The 12,740-nt window shown below is 45.2% G+C and overlaps 1 pseudogene; it reads right to left on the bottom strand.

Annotated features, from left to right (window-relative positions):
• Positions 1-1,021: 1,021 nt before the first annotated feature.
• Positions 1,022-12,740, bottom strand: part of LOC120565567 — a 22,532-nt pseudogene continuing 10,813 nt past the window's right edge.

Consider the following 12,740-nt stretch of genomic DNA (forward strand, 5'->3'; position numbering starts at 1 on the left):
TGACTTTTTCATGACTTTTTCGTGGACTTTTCATGACTTTTCTCCATGACTTTTCCATGACTTTTCCATGACTTTTCCATGACTTTTCATGACTTTCGATGACTTTTTATTGACTTTTCATAGGTTTAACTATAACATGAATGATAATGTCTGTGGTTCTTAGTGGGATTCATAATATCTCTCCCCCAAATACAACGCTTGAGGTTAAGACGACGCGGAAAATACATTAATTAATCACATATTATTATGCTGTATTCATGACTTTTCCAAAACTTTCCGGGTCTTTTATGTTTCCAAAACCTCTCCAGGCCTGTTATGGAATTTGCATTTTTAAAATCTGCGTAACTTTTCCAGTTTTTTCCAAACGTATGAACCCTGATGTTTACGCCGGCTGAATACAGCGTGAGACAGACACGTGGAGAGCTGAAAATGCGGTCCAGATAAACACGCGCCGCGTTTTGGAGAAAAGTGTTGGCGTAATGTATGTTCACGCAAAGTCACGATGCCACGCTGTGCGGAGCATCTCTGATCCGACCAGATTTCGCGCTGGCGTGCTGGTCGGCGCCAGCGGCGCGGCGGGCGCGGAAGCCGCAGCTGGCGCGGGACTGCGGGGGCCGGGCCTCGGCGGCGTGGAGGACGCTGCTCCACCACGGAGCGCTTCTTCAGCGGCAGCCGAGGCTGCAGCGCCGGTTTGGGCACGTACAGACGCCTGGCGTGGCGCCGTCGGCACGCAGGGGCGGCCGGGTGGGCGCGCGGGCGGTCTGGAGCCGCTGTGGAGACGACGGGCCGCGAGCTGGTTGGTCGGAGGGCTGTGATTGGTCGGAGGGCTGTGATTTGTCGGAGGGCTGTGATTTGTCGGAGGGCTGTGACTGGTCATCTTTGCGGTGGTGCGCTTGGTGTGGCTGGTCTGGGGGCGGGGCCTCGGGCTGGCAGTCTCAGGGGCGGGTCCTGCTGCATGCTGCTCTGACGGGACGCCCCGAGCCGGGATGTCACAGCTGTCGGTGCGGGCGCCGCGAAGCTCTCATGCATCCGACTGGTCGCCACCACGCTTCTTCATGGCGGCCTGGTGACACGATCAAAACACAAGACACAGCACGCGGTTCAGACAGGAAACAGGAACAGGGAAATACACGCTGAAAAGAGCATCTAACGCTTCAAAAAAGCATCAAAAGCGTCAAATTAAAAGGTGCTCTAAGCTGCCTGTCCTCTGAACACACTGTAAAAATATCTCCTCACTATCTGCTAGCTGCCTGTCCTCTGAACACACTGTAAAAAATATCTCCTCACTATCTGCTAGCTGTCTGTCCCCTGAACACACTGTAAAAACATCTCCTCACTATCTGCTAGCTGTCTGTCTCCTGAACACACTGTAAAAACATCTCCTCACTATCTGCTAGCTGCCTGTCCCCTGAACACACTGTAAAAACATCTCCTCACTATCTGCTAGCTGGCTCGTCCCCTGAACACATTGTAAAAACATCTCCTCACTATCTGCTAGCTGTCTGTCTCCTGAACACACTGTAAAAACATCTCCTCACTATCTGCTAGCTGCCTGTCCCCTGAACACACTGTAAAACACATCTCCTCACTATCTGCTAGCTGTCTGTCCTCTGAACACACTGTAAAAACATCTCCTCACTATCTGTTAGCTGTCCGTCCCCTGAACACACTGTAAAAAACATCTCCTCACTATCTGCTAGCTGTCTGTCCCCTGAACACACTGTAAAAATATCTCCTCACTATCTGCTAGCTGCCTGTCCCCTGAACACACTGTAAAACATCTCCTCACTATCTGCTAGCTGCCTGTCCCCTGAACACACTGTAAAACATCTCCTCACTATCTGCTAGCTGTCTGTCCCCTGAACACACTGTAAAAAATATCTCCCTCACGGAGCTAGTTAGCTACTGTGTATTCCTGTGTGTTCCTGAAAATGTCAGTCCACATTCTACAATAAGAATACTAATCTGTGTTAGTTTCCCTCAGAGGTTTAACTATAACATGAATGATAATGTATGTGGTCTATAGTGGGATTCGTAAATTAAAACACATATTATTATGCTGTGTTAAAAATTCTATGACTTTCCCATAACTTTCTGGGTCTTTGTATTTTTTAAAAAACCTTTTCTAGGCAAGTTATGGAATTTGCATTTCTCAAATTCCATAACTTTTCCAGTTTTTAAAACATATAAACCCTGTTATTCTTATTTTATTATTTTTATGGGAATTTCCTGGTAAAATGAAGGTTAAAAAATTTTATTTCATATTTTATTTAGCTTTTCCACGGGGCTCCTGCAGTAGCCTCACAGCCAACCAGTTTGGGAATGACTGGCTTAGGAGCACCTTTAAGGTCTAAACTGTGAAGAAAAGTGTCTGAAGTGATGAAAAAGTGTGCGGACACACACATGTACGCACAGTGCCACCCCGCCCCAACCCCCGGATGTGCTGACCTTGAGTTTGCGGCGAAGCTTGAACTCCTGCAGCTTCCTCTGGGCTGTGTCCATGTGGGAGAAGCGCACCTTTGCCGAGCACCCACGGGTGCTGCAGCGCCTCGCGCACGTTCAGCCTCTTGTGGGGGTCCAGGACGATCAGCTTACTGACCTGCACAAGGGAAACACACACTCTCAAACACACACTGTATAATATTAATGGACAAAGCATCCAGTTCGGCAAAGTGCTGCGTAATGTGCAAGTGCCTTAAACCTGCATTCTATCTGAACTCCAGCAGGGGGAGACTCCTTTGAACCTAGCGCCCTATATTTAGAGAGTGTGGCCAACTAGGGAATCGAATCTTCTGAGCTATCCCTGCTACGATAATTGGTTCAGAGGTGGTCACGTGTTTCGGTGACTCCATGTTTGATACCAACATTCATCTGATTCCCATTGACATAGTGCAGGGAATAGTGGAAAAATTTAATAAATTATTTTAAAAAATGACATAAATCACCAAAAAATGCCCAACTGTTGCGCATCTGGCTGCAAAGGAAGACAGGGAAGTGGCAAAAGATTTCACAAGTTCCCCCCGTGAACCAAAAAAGATGAAAGGTTTGGGAGCTGTTCATTACTGTGTGAGGTAAACGTCATTTCTCTCTTCGATTAGATAACAAATTACATAGGACAAATATAGTAATACCATCGTTAATGTGTACCATGCTGTCAAAGAAGTTCTAACTTAGAAATGAATGAAGTTTGAAGTTAGCCTTATGCTAGCGTTAGCTTTTCTAAATATAGGGCACTCCTTAAACCTGCATTATAGGTGAATTCCAGCAGGGGAGACTCCTTTAACCTGCATTATATCTGAATTCCAGCAGGGGGAGACTCCTTGAACCTGTATTATATCTAAATTCATGCAGGGGGAGACTCCTTAAACCTGCATTATATCTAAATTCCAGCAGGGGGAGACTCCTTAAACCTGTATCATATCTGAATTCCAGCAGGGGAGACTCCTTAAACCTGCATTATAGCTAAATTCCAGCAGGGGGAGACTCCTTGAACCTGTATTATATCTGAATTCCAGCAGGGGAAGACTCCTTAAACCTGTATTATATCTGAATTCCAGCAGGGGAAGACTCCTTAAACCTGTATTCTATCTAAATTGCTGCAGGGGAGACTCCTTGAACCTGTATTCTATCTAAATTCCTGCAGGGGAGAGACTCCTTGAACCTGTATTCTGTCTAAATTCCTGCAGTGGGAGACTCCTTGAACCTGTATTCTGTCTGAATTCCAGCAGGGGAGACTCCTTGAACCTGTATTCTATCTGAATTCCAGCAGGGGAGACTCCTTAAACCTGTAATATATCTAAATTCCAGCAGGGGAGACTCCTTAAACCTGCATTATATCTAAATTCCAGCAGGGGAGACTCTTTAAACCTGCATTATATCTGAATTCCAGCAGGGGAAGACTCCTTAAACCTGTATTATATCTGAATTCCAGCAGGGGAAGACTCCTTAAACCTGTATTATATCTAAATTCCTGCAGTGGGAGACTCCTTGAACCTGTATTCTATCTAAATTCCAGCAGGGGGAGACTCCTTAAACCTGTATTATATCTAAAGTCCAGCAGGGGAGACTCCTTAAACCTGCATTATATCTAAATTCCAGCATGGGGAGACTCCTTAAACCTGCATTATATCTAAATTCCAGCAGGGGAAGACTCCTTAAACCTGCATTATAGCTGAATTCCAGCAGGGGAGACTCCTTAAACCTGTATTATATCTAAATTCCAGCAGGGGAGACTCCTTAAACCTGTATTATATCTAAATTGCAGCAAGGGGAGACTCCTTGAACCTGTATTCTATCTAAATTCCTGCAGGGGAGACTCCTTGAACCTGTATTCTATCTGAATTCCAGCAGGGGAGACTCCTTAAACCTGTATTATATCTAAATTTCCAGCAGGGGGAGACTCCTTAAACCTGCATTATATCTAAATTCCGGCAGGGGGAGACTCCTTAAACCTGCATTATATCTAAATTCCAGCAGGGGAAGACTCCTTAAACCTGCATTATAGCTGAATTCCAGCAGGGGAGACTCCTTAAACCTGTATTATATCTAATTCCTGCAGGGGAGTCTCCTTAAACCTGTATTATATCTAAATTCCAGCAAGGGGAGACTCCTTGAACCTGTATTATATCTAAATTCCAGCAGTGGGGAGACTCCTTAAACCTGCATTATATCTGAATTCCAGCAGGGTAGACTCCTTGAACCTGTATTATATCTAAATTCCAGCAGGGGGAGACTCCTTAAACCTTGCATTATATCTAACTCCAGCAGGGGAGACTCCTTGAACCTGCATTATATCTAAATTCCAGCAGGGGGAGACTCCTTGAACCTGTATTATATCTGAATTCCAGCAGGGGAAGACTCCTTAAACATGTATTATATCTAAATTCCTGCAGGGGAGACTCCTTGAACCTGTATTCTATCTAAATTCCTGCAGGGGAGACTCCTTGAACCCGTATTCTATCTAAATTCCTGCAGTGGGAGACTCCTTGAACTTGTATTCTATCTAAATTCCAGCAGGGGGAGACTCCTTGAACCTGTATTCTATCTGAATTCCAGCAGGGGGAGACTCCTTAAACCTGCATTATAGCTAATTTCCACCAGGGGAGACTCCTTAAACCTGCATTATAGCTGAATTCCAGCAGGGGAGACTCCTTAAACCTGCATTATATCTAAATTCCAGCAGGGGGAGACTCCTGAAACCTGCATTATATCTAAATTCCAGCAGGGGGAGACTCCTTAAACCTGTATTATAGCTGAATTCCAGCAGGGGAGACTCCTTAAACCTGTATTATATCTAAATTCCAGCAAGGGGAGACTCCTTGAACCTGTATTATATCTAAATTCCAGCAGTGGGAGACTCCTTTAAACCTGCATTATATCTGAATTCCAGCAGGGTAGACTCATTGAACCTGTATTATATCTAAATTCCAGCAGGGGAGACTCCTTAAACCTGCATTATATCTAAATTCCAGCAAGGGGAGACTCCTTAAACCTGCATTATAGCTGAATTCCAGCAGGGGAGACTCCTTTAACCTGCATTATATCTGAATTCTTCAGCAGCAGGAGAACTCCTTAAACCTGCATTATATCTAAATTCAGCAGGGGAGACTCCTTAAACCTGCATTATATCTAAATTTCAGCAGGGGAGACTCCTTGAACCTGCATTATATCTACTTCCAGCAGGTGGAGACTCCTTAAACCTGCATTATATCTGAATTCCTGCAGGGAGAGACTCCTTAAACCTGTATTATATCTAAAATTCCAGCAGGGGAGACTCCTTAAACCTGCATTATATCTGAATTCCTGCAGGGGAAGACTCCTTAAACCTGTATTATATCTGAATTCCAGCAGGAGAAGACTCCTTAAACCTTTATTCTATCTAAATTCCTGCAGGGGGAGACTCCTTGAACCTGTATTCTATCTAAATTCCTGCAGTGGAGACTCCTTGAACCTGTATTCTGTCTGAATTCCAGCAGGGGAGACTCCTTGAACCTGTATTCTATCTGAATTCCAGCAGGGGAGACTCCTTAAACCTGTATTATATCTAAATTCCAGCAGGGGAGACTCCTTAAACCTGCATTATATCTAAATTCCAGCAGGGGAGACTCCTTAAACCTGCATTATATCTGAATTCCAGCAGGGAAGACTCCTTAAACCTGTATTATATCTAAATTCCAGCGGGGGGAGACTCCTTAAACCTGTATTATATCTAAATTGCAGCAGGGGAGACTCCTTAAACCTGTATTATATCTAAATGCAGCAAGGGGAGACTCCTTGAACCTGTATTCTATCTAAATTCCTGCAGGGGAGACTCCTTGAACCTGTATTCTATCTGAATTCCAGCAGGGGAGACTCCTTAAACCTGTATTATATCTAAATTCCAGCAGGGGGAGACTCCTTAAACTTGCATTATATCTAAATTCCAGCAGGGGAGACTCCTTAAACCTGCATTATATCTAAATTCCAGCAGGGAAGACTCCTTAAACCTGCATTATAGCTGAATTCCAGCAGGGGGAGACTCCTTAAACCTGTATTATATCTAATCTCCGCACAGGGGAGTCTCCTTAAACCTGTATTATATCTAAATTCCAGCAAGGGGAGACTCCTTGAACCTGTATTATATCTAAATTCCAGCAGTGGGAGACTCCTTAAACCTGCATTATATCTGAATTCCAGCAGGGTAGACTCCTTGAACCTGTATTATATCTAAATTCCAGCAGGGGAGACTCCTTAAAACCTGCATTATATCTAAATTCCAGCCAAGGGGAGACTCCTTAAACCTGCATTATAGCTGAATTCCAGCAGGGGAGACTCCTTAAACCTGCATTATATCTGAATTCCAGCAGGGGAGACTCCTTAAACCTGCATTATATCTAAATTCCAGCAGGGGAGACTCCTTAAACCTGCATTATATCTAAATTCGCAGGGGAGACTCCTTGAACCTGCATTATATCTAAATTCCTGCAGGGGGAGACTCCTTGAACCTGTATTCTATCTAAATTCCTGCAGGGGAGACTCCTTGAACCTGTATTCTATCTAAATTCCTGCAGTGGGAGACTCCTTGAACTTGTATTCTATCTAAATTCCAGCAGGGGAGACTCCTAACAATTAAATTCACAGGGGAGACTCCTTAAACCTGCATTATAGCTGAATTCCAGCAGGGGAGACTCCTTAAACCTGCATTATATCTAAATTCCAGCAGGGGAGACTCCTTAAACCTGCATTATATCTAAATTCCAGCAGGGGAGACTCCTTAAACCTGTATTATAGCTGAATTCCAGCAGGGGGAGACTCTTTAAACCTGTATTATATCTAAATTCCAGCAAGGGGAGACTCCTTGAACCTGTATTATATCTAAATTCCAGCAGTGGGAGACTCCTTAAACCTGCATTATATCTGAATTCCAGCAGGGTAGACTCATTGAACCTGTATTATATCTAAATTCCAGCAGGGGGAGACTCCTTAAACCTGCATTATATCTAAATTTCAGCAGGGGAGACTCCTTGAACCTGTATTATATCTAAATTCCAGCAGGTGGAGACTCCTTAAACCTGCATTATATCTGAATTCCTGCAGGGAGAGACTCCTTAAACCTGTATTATATCTAAATTCCAGCAGGGGGAGACTCCTTAAACCTGCATTATATCTAAATTCCAGCAGGGGAGACTCCTTAAACCTGCATTATATCTAAATTCCAGCAGGGGGACTCCTTGAACCTGTATTATTTCTAAATTCCAGCAGGTGGAGACTCCTTGAACCTGTATTATATCTAAATTCCAGCAGGGGCGCACACCGGTTGCTAAAAGGAGGTCTGTTTCTGTAGAAGTCTTTGAGAAAGTGACCCACTTCTCACCTGATTTATTACCTCAGTAAACATTACATTTTCATAATGAGTTCATGGTCTCAATCGCTAGTTCTTTGGTATCTGAGCCATCGACTTGTGAGGGCTGCGCACAGCATAATTTTGGTCACCCCTGACAAAATCTCCCTCACAGGTTTTGTGAAAAGTTGGCAGGTATGTGATTGACAGCTGGGATCCACTCACGATTGGTCATGGATGTGTGGGGCGGGACTAGGATACTACAGGACAATATTCCAACTTTTTCCCAAAATGATTTACTGGGCGGACTGTGGATGTCTGGAGGAGGAACTCACCCAGGTCCTTGGCGTTGAGAGACACATCGCCCCACCACGGAGACACAAACTCATAGTCACAGTTCAGGATCCTGCTGTACATGTACTGGTCCCCCGAGGGTCAAAGAAGGGCTCGAACCCACACAGCCTGGGGGACAGGGAGGACACTTAGAGAGGGGCTCGAACCCACACAGCCTGGGGGACAGGGAGGACACTTAGAGAAGGGCTCGAACCCACACAGCCTGGGGGACAGGGAGGACACTTAGAGAGGGGCTCGAACCCACACAGCCTGGGGGACAGGGAGGACACTTAGAGAGGCTCGAACCCACACAGCCTGGGGGACAGGGAGGACACTTAGAGAAGGGCTCGAACCCACACAGCCTGGGGGACAGGGAGGACACTTAGAGAAGGGCTCGAACCCACACAGCCTGGGGGACAGGGAGGACACTTAGAGAGGGGCTCGAACCCACACAGCCTGGGGGACAGGGAGGACACTTAGAGAGGGGCTCGAACCCACACAGCCTGGGGGACAGGGAGGACACTTAGAGAAGGGCTCGAACCCACACAGCCTGGGGGACAGGGAGGACACTTTAGAGGGGTGTGGGGTGTGTGTGTGTGTGTGTGTGTGTGTATCTTACAGGATGTAGAGGATGACTCCCACCGACCACATGTCCACCTCGGGGCCGTAAGCGTTCCCTCTCAGGATCTCTGGAGCTGCAGGCAGAGCAGACCGTTAGCCGCCACATGCTAACACAGCGAGCCACAGCGTGCCACAGCGAGTCACAGCGTGTCACAGCATGTCACAGCATGTCACAGCGAGTCACAGCATGTAACAGCGAGTCACAGCATGTAACAGCGAGTCACAGCATGTAACAGCGAGTCACAGCGAGTCACAGCATGTAACAGCGAGTCACAGCGAGTCACAGCATGTAACAGCGAGTCACAGCATGTAACAGCGAGTCACAGCGAGTCACAGCGAAGTACACGGAGTCACAGCGAGTCACAGTGTGTCACAGCGTGTCACAGCGTGTCACAGCGAGTCACAGCGAGTCACAGTGAGTCACAGCATGTCACAGTGAGCCACAGCGTGTCACAGCAGGTCACAGTGAGTCACAGCATGTAACAGCGAAGTCACAACATGTAACAGCGAGTCACAGCGAGTCACAGCATGTAACAGCGAAGTCACAGTGTTCACAGCATGTAACAGCGAAGTCACAGCGTAGTCACAGCGAACAGCATGTAACAGCGGAGTCACAGCATGTAACAGCGAAGTCACAGTGAGTCACAGCATGTAACAGCGAAGTCACAGTGAGTCACAGACAGTCACAGCTAGTCACAGTGAAGCCACAGATAGTCACAGCGAAGTCTACGAAGTCACAGCGAATACACAGTGGTCACAGCGAGTCACAGCAAGTCACAGCGAGTCACAGCGTGTCACAACAAGTCACAGCGAGTCACAGCGAGTCACAGCGAGTGGAGGAGATGAACTCACCGCAGTACCCCGGCGTACCACACACTGTCTTCATGGTCACTTGGTCATCGATGATTTTGGAAAGGCCAAAGTCGGCTGAAAGAGAGGAGAACATGTCTTCGTGAGAAGTGAAATAAAAGATGGTTCCTTGTTTCCTCTAACTGAGGAGGTGTTGAGATAAAAAGCTGTTTGTTGAGGTGTTTCTGCTGTTTCCTGTTTCTATTTAAAGGGAGATGAGGGGGAGCAGAGACACAGAGAGACTCTTCCATCTGGAGGTGTTAGAGACAGGCCCAGCAGCCATCTGTAGGCCCACACACACACACACACACACACACACACACACACACACACACACACAGAGCTACACACACACACACACACACACACACACACACACACACACACACACACACACACACACACACACACACACACACCCACACATACACACACACCAACAGCCAGCCAAAGATGAGCTCACTGTCTGTTCTCTGAAAAATTCTGGTCTCTTTGTGTTCAACTGGAAGAAAGGGAGGAAGGAAAGATTTGATATTGTAAATGTATGATAATATTATGGGAAGGATCCCTACAGAGATAGACCTTTTAGTTAAAGAGTAAGATCCTTTTAGTTTAACATGAAACAGCCCCGAAATCACCATCACCAAACTCCACCAGACTCCATGTAAATAATCAGGACTTTTAGCATGTATAGAGCCAGCATATCTCCACCAGACTCCATGTAAATAATCAGGACTTTTAGTGTGTATAGAGCCAGCATATCTCCACCAGACTCCATGTAAATAATCAGGACTTTTAGCGTTATAGAGCCAGCATATCCACCACACTCCATGTAAATAATCAGGACTTTAGTGTGTATAGAGAAAGATCTTCACCAGACTCCATGTAAATAATCAGGACTTTAATCATCGTAAAACACACTTCATTCAAAGTGGACAGAAACTAAATAAAACTACCAAAAGCCGTCTTGGTTCATCTTTCCACTGTTCCAACAATCACCACTCTGGTTTGGTTAAATAAACCCTTAATTCACCCATTTACATGTGGGAGATATGCTGGCTCTATACACGCTAAAAGTCCTGATTATTTACATGGAGTCTGGTGGAGATATGCTGGCTCTATACACACTAAAAGTCCTGATTATTTACATGGAGTCTGGTGGAGATATGCTGGCTCTATACACGCTAAAAGTCCTGATTATTTACATGGAGTCTGGTGGAGATATGCTGGCTCTATACACACTAAAAGTCCTGATTATTTACATGGAGTCTGTTGGAGTTTGGTGATGGTGATTTCGGGGCTAAAAACATGTTTAATGATGTAGTAATGATCTAATCTTTAATTGTAGGATAAGGATGTCTAAATGTTTAACAAAGAAGAAGGTGAAGGTGGTGTGTTACCGATCTTGAGTGGAGCGTCCAGCGACAGGTCGGCGTACAGCAGGTTCTCCGGTTTGAGATCACGATGCACAACGCCGTTGTCATGGAGATACTGAAACACACAAACACACAGTTCAAAAGCTGCTCCACGTTTTACTGATGAGTGATACATGAGACGTGTGGGCACAACTGTTGTTTTCCTCCGCTTAAAAATGTAAATATTCCTCTATATGTCACACTTTTCCCTGGCAGCCAATCAGATCAAGGGCTTCACTACTTCACCACTTGCTTCCTGTTTTGATGCCGGTAGCATCTAGCTTCCTGTCTGTTAGCATATACCAGAGAATTTCTAATAAGGGAAGAAGATCCACTCCCTCGTTACTTCCGGCTTCTGAACTGGTTGCAGTTCCACCAGGGATCCATATAGGGGGCGCTCACAGGCCAGTGCAGAATGAATGGGACTCTATGGAGCTATACCCCTCAAAATCCTCTTTTCTCAGGGTATCATTTTTTGTCTAGTAATTTGAATGTTGCATTCGAAAGGGGAGGCTAAGAAAATATACACTGCTGGGTGTTAGATTTTTCAAAGTGGCTTTTCTGTTCTAAAAAGCCTTTTAAAATGTCAATGACGTCATACACATATACGGCCGGAGATACTGCTTTACGGCAAGCTCTGAGTCGCTTCCTTTGTTCTCTCGAGGCATCGTCAACACAGCTGATAGGTTAGTCTCTGTTAATACAACACAGCTGATAGGTTAGTCTCTGTTAATAAAACACAGCTGATAGGTTAGTCTCTCCCTGTCATTACACGTGCTAGAAAGAGGTTTGCTGATGTTTTAAAGTGCCCATATTATGAAAAAAACACTTTTTCTGGGATTTGGGGTGTTCTTTTGTGTCTCTGGTGCTTCCACACACATACAAACTTTGAAATAAATCCATCCATGCTGTTCTGAGTGAGATCTGGTTTCTGAATGTGTCCTGCTTTCAGTCTCCTGGTGAGCTGTTCAAAATCGAACCTCAAAATGAGCTGGCTAACCACAACCGTTAGCTCGTGAAGCGTGCGTTACCGGCTAACACAGCTACGCCGCTGTGCGCTCTCAATAGCAAAGCACTGCTACAACACACACAAGTTCACCATAATCTACAAAAGAACTACTAACATGTGCGCCCTCATTTAGAAGAAGTCTCCCAGCTAATCCTGCCTTGTAACTGACCAAAGCTGGAGAAACAGGCTTTCTTTTACTGTCTCTAGAGTTAGCTAGCTGACATGCTCTACATCTGAACTACTGAGCATGTGCGAGTGCAATCAAAGATAGTACAGAAGAAGAAGATGAAAAGAGGTCTCACTCTGTAGCTAAAACAGAAACCAGGTGAAAAGAGGATCTGCAGCAGTGAGAGAGAGCTGTGCAGTACAACAACAATATGGTGTTTTTTGAAAATTAAACCATGTAAACCTATTCTGGTACAACCTTAAAATACAGTTATGGACCTGAAAATGAGCAGAATATGGGCGCTTTAAAGACCACGCCTAAATATTCACTCTGACATTCTGGCTCCGCTACGGATGCCATCATGTCGTTCACTGACCAATACTATAGTATATAGAGAATATAGTACTAAGTAATATAGTACTAGTAATATAGTACTCGTTCATTCAACTCTCGTTCATTCAACTTTCGACCTATAACCCATGTTGAACTTGCAAAAACTACAATCAAATCTGAGGTTTCTCAACGACA

This window comes from Perca fluviatilis, chromosome 9 (assembly GCF_010015445.1).
Source record: "Perca fluviatilis chromosome 9, GENO_Pfluv_1.0, whole genome shotgun sequence".
NCBI classification, from domain to species: Eukaryota; Metazoa; Chordata; class Actinopteri; order Perciformes; family Percidae; genus Perca; species Perca fluviatilis.